Here is a 5,088-nt window from a genome sequence, read left to right as displayed (position 1 = left end):
AAACAAATCTGGGGAATGGATCTGCAACAGACATGACAAATGAGAAAAGAGCCCATCAATAAGACATTTACAAATTAACAGAAAGGCCAGTAAAGAGAAGGAACAAGGACATTTAAAAGATGTTCAATATATCTCTTAGTCAAGGAGCTGCAAATAGAAATGATGAATTACCGTGTTTTTTCCTCAGGAAAACAAACATTAAAACACCGGCTCGTGGGAAGTGCTGCTAGGGACTGGGTGATGGGTGGGGAACAGATATTATCACTAATTATGGGGGTGCAGGTTGTTGCTACTATTATGGATGGTAATTTGCCAATGTCTGTTAAAATACAAATTGCTCATATTTTGATCTGCAGATTTCATTGCTATGAATACTTGCTATAGTGAAGAAAATAAACAAAACAACGCACTTGGAAGCAGCCTAAATGTTTAATCAGGAATACTAAACAGTCACCAAGTAGCTTCATATATCTTAATATGGAAACATCCCTAAAAATATTTTCAAGGGAAAATTTAAAATACTATAAAATGCACATCATATGGACCCAGTTGTATACATTTCCCTCCGACAAATCAGAACTTTCACAGAACCATGTGTTTCAGAAACCGACCAGGAAGTGAAACCTCATCATACTTTTAAAAAATGTAAATATAAAATAAAATGTATAAAAACACAATGTGAAGGCAAACATGCCAAGTGAAAATTAAAAATTTCAAGTGCATACGTATGTGTCAGCATAACATTAAGTCTAAGCTTAGTGTGTGTGGATGCTGTTCTTAAAAGGATGTGTTAAGCACCTGATAATAGTGATTATCGTTTGTGGGAGGGACCAGGGAGGGAAAGATGCGTGTAGTTTTCATTTTATAACATTGCACACCACTGAGCAGCCTGATCGTTGGCAGGGTATTATTTTTACTTTAAGAAATATGGTCAGTTGGGATTATTTGAGTGGTGGAATTATATAAGCCAGTGTTTTCCGGCTTTCTAGATCTCTGTATTAAAACCCAGTTACAGTTTTTAAAAAAATAAACGTTCTTAAAATGCCTACCAGTTGTACCTTACCAACTGCCATCAAGTTTCTGAAGCTTGTTGGGTGGTGGGGCTGCTAGAAGCGATGTGCTTGCAAGAGAATGCTATTCAATGTTGACATCCATCATCTGCCTCCTTTTAAATAATTTTGGTGAACTCTTCCTCACATAAAGTTTACAATTTAACCATTTTGAAGTGTGCTGTTCAGCGGCATTAGGTACGTATTCACATTGTTGTACAGCTATCATCCGACTCCAGAACTCTTTCCATCGTCCCAGGCTGAAACCCGGTCCCCATTACCAATAGTTCCTCACTCCTCACTCCCTCCAACACCTGGTAAGCACCAGTCTACTTTCCGTTTCTATGATTTTGGCTACTCTAGGGACCTCATGTAAGTGCAATTTCTATTTTGGCTACTCTAGGGACCTCATGTAAGTGCAATTTCTATTTTGGCTACTCTAGGAACCTCATGTAAGTGCGATCATACCATGTACGTCTTTTTGGGACTGGTTTACTTCACTTAGGATGGCGTGCCCACAGATAAGGTTCATCTGTGTTGTGGTGTGTCAGAATTTCTTTCCTCTGCAAGATTGAATCATATTCCACTGTATGTATGTCCCACATTTTGTTTCTCCATTGATCCATTGATGGACCCTTGGGATGCTTCCGCCTTTTGGCTGTTGTAGATAGTTCTGCCATGAATATGAGTGCACAGGTGTCTGTGTGAGACCCTGCTTTCAATTCTTCTGGAAATTTGCCCAAAAGGGGAATTTCTGGATCATGTGGAAATTCTATATTTAATCTTTTGAGAAACCACCATACTGTTTTCCACAATGGCTGCACCATTTAACGCTCTTACTAGCAATGCACAAGAGTTTCAACTTCTCCACATCCTTGCCAATGGTTGTGTGTGTGTGTGTGTGTGTATGTTTTCTGATGGTGGCCATTCAAATGAGTGCAAGGTGATATCTCATTGTGGTTTTGATTTACATTTTTATCTGCTCATTCTTACAGCAAACACTCACTGCCAGCTCACAGGTGCCAGGGCCTGGGATAAGCACAGGTGCCCAGAGGGCCCCTGCTGTCCTCACCCTCAAGGTGGGGTGGATGGACTGATAAGCAAATGCAAGCTGGCCTTACCCCTCCTGGCGTGCAGTGAGGGGTGGTCTGCACTTGGCACTGTGAGGCCCTGGGGTGGTGCAATGCTCTTGTGCTGTATTGTCTCCAGTACTTCCTAGTAGGCTAGAGATAGTGAGTTCCAAATACTTAGGAAAAAATTACAGAATAACACTTGTCAGTGAGACATTTCTACTTGTTTACTTATTGTTCTCCCTGCAAACTGATAAAAGACAAGCATTCTTTGATTTTGGTGTTAGAACTCGGGGTTCTTTGGAACATGTTCGAAGCCCCACAGGCTTAAATGAAACATGTATTTCCACAGAGATGAAAGAAGGGTGGGGGGGAATATCCCCTGTGCAACTGCTTCATGTGCAGCCCTGGCTGTGAGGAGGAACAGTTCAGGCAGCACCAACACCACCCCCTGGCATTTGCAGAGGGCATTTAACTCTTCAAAGCTCTGCCTCATAAGCAAAGGAGGTGCTGTCCATGCTGAGGAAAGGTTATCAGTTTTTCTTCCTGGTCTATAATTACTCATGTGCTTCATGCACCTGGAGGAAACTATATTTAACAGTATATGCAAAGGCTTATTTCCTGAATGAATTTACATTTTCTTAGCTACTTTCTCCTGTTTCCTTAATGTGGGCTTTATTAACCACTTTTTATACATTTTTGTTGATGTTAGCTCCTTGGCTAGTAACATTCTCATGTGGAGCTATCTTGGAGATAGGACGTAAAATGTATGTGTGTTTATAAATATAACATTCTTGAAAAATCACTTATTAAAAAACAAAACAAGAAAGATTTCATAGCCAAGTAGAAGTCTAAGCCGGTATTTCTTTATAATGTCATTGGTTGATCAGTATTATACAGGTAATCGCTACATTAAAAAATGTGATGAGTTTTAGTGTTTACTTCTTCTGAGTGGATTTTTTTCAGGATAACAGGCATTCTTCCTGTACTCTGAGTCATAGGTTAAAAAGTGGCTCTTAGATTCATGTTGTTACTCTTTCTGGAAGCTTCCACCTCCATTGTGCAGTGGTAAAAGTGTCCTGTTTTGTTGTTGGGGGGAAAGGGAATGGGGTGCGATGCCTTATAGGTGAAGAGATTTCTCTTACTCCGTCAAGCTACAGGATGTCCCAGCATGGTGTGAGCTTTGTAGCCTGGCTGGTTTCTTCAGGCCATGGGAAGAAGATAGAGCAGCAACGTTCAGGGACCTGGTGTGCCCAGAGAGGTTCCCAGAGCACTGCGTCCACTGCAGGATCTTTTTGTTTTTTTATTCACTCATGAAATCTGAGTTTATTATCTCTATTATGGGCTACTTTTATCCTACCAAAAGTATGTTGGAGCCCTAGCCCCAGGTACCTGTAAAAGTGACCATACCTAGAAATTGGGTCTTCGCAGATACAATCGAATTAAGATGATGTCATAGGAAATCAGCATGAGCCCAAATTCCGTATGATTTGCTGCCCCTCTAAGACGAGGAGAAAAGACAAACCCAGACTCAGAGAGGATACCGAGTGAAGATGGAGGGAGGGATGGGAGTGGTGGGACTGCAAGCTAAGGAGCAACAGGGATTTGTAGTAAACCCCCAGAAGCCAGAGAGAGGCCCAAAGACACCTGGATTTTAGGCTTCTAATTTCCAGGACTGTGAGAGAATAAGTGTCTGCTGTGTCTCACCATTGGGTCTATGGTCATTTGCTATGGCAGCCCTGGGAAACTCAGACAATGTCCAGTGTCCCAGATGCCACCTGACACCGAGGAGCTTTAGGTGAAGGAGGCAGTGCCTTTGCCCTGAAAAGGTAACACTGATGAAGAAACAGACCCATGGAACGGGGGCAGTGGGTCCCATGGAGGACGGCGGGCTTTGGAGTCAGACCAACTTGACGTCCAGTTGGAGCCGATTTCCTTAAACTTCCTGGAGGTTTGGCTTTTTCCTTTTTACAGGGCAGGGCACCAGTGTCGTCCTCATGGGAGTCCTGGTGGAAGAGTGAATACAGCCGTGGAGCTGAATGAGTCTGACCAGAGCCCAGCCCACTGAAGGCCCCCAGCTAACACTTGCTATGGAAGGCCTGGACACACCTCTCCTCACTTCAGGTCATCCATCTAGAGTCAGTCTGTCCTCTTTCAAATTCACTTTGGTAACTTTTGTCCTCACATAGTGTTTATTTAAGGAACCATTCTGTTGGTTGAAACCTCATAGCATTTAGGTTTTGGCTCAATGCATTGGAACAATCTAAAAGGTATTTATAGCTAAAAACATGTGTGCACCCCTAACCACATGATTTTACGTCTCCTGACACTTGAATGAGCTCTGGTTTGGTTTGGATCTTTAAACCTTCCTGTGGTGTGGAGGAGAGTGAATTTTCCAACATCCCTCTGTCATCTCTGTGAATATCTTGGTCCCACCCCATCTGTCAGCCCGAGCTGCAGTCTTCATCAGGTGACACACAGGCAGCTCCTGATGATAATAACGTGGGCAGATGCTGTGTGAGGACCTGGATGGCCACTGTTGGCTGATACTGAAAAAGACACTTGAATAGCTCACAACCTGCCTTTCTCTGGACTCACTTCAAGTCCCTTAACAGACACCTTCTGTGGAAAAAAAAAAATAGTTTTTCATTTTTGGGTCTTGGCAAGACATAAATACAGGAAAAAACGTTTTTTCTGTTTCTTCTATATACCTGTGTAGGAACAAGCCTGGATTTATGAAGTTTGTCCTTTTTGAAAAACTCGTTTTATTCCCAGCCAATACCATGACCTTAACGTGCATTCCAGCAATATCTCCAAAGGCAGCAGAGGGAGTGGGCCACAGAGGCATCAGCCCTGCCCTGTCGGGGACTGAAGTCAGGCCGGAGCAGACAGTGGAGAAGGAAATATTTGGAGAAACGAGAACTGTGTTTTTATTCTTTTGTTGCCAGAAAGCCAAAACCAAAGCTGGA

The 5,088-nt window shown here is 42.6% G+C and overlaps 1 non-coding gene across 1 annotated transcript; it reads right to left on the bottom strand.

Moving 5' to 3' along the window:
- Window positions 1-569: 569 nt before the first annotated feature.
- Window positions 570-637, bottom strand: LOC118147594 (small nucleolar RNA SNORD18). Its single transcript, XR_004734037.1, has one exon. It is a non-coding gene; the product is annotated as a small nucleolar RNA SNORD18 (small nucleolar RNA).
- Window positions 638-5,088: the final 4,451 nt, after the last annotated feature.

Source organism: Callithrix jacchus, chromosome 14, assembly GCF_049354715.1.
Source record: "Callithrix jacchus isolate 240 chromosome 14, calJac240_pri, whole genome shotgun sequence".
NCBI classification, from domain to species: domain Eukaryota; kingdom Metazoa; phylum Chordata; class Mammalia; order Primates; family Cebidae; genus Callithrix; species Callithrix jacchus.
Note: the sequence above shows the minus strand (reverse complement) of the source record. Positions and strands in the feature narration are given on the sequence as shown.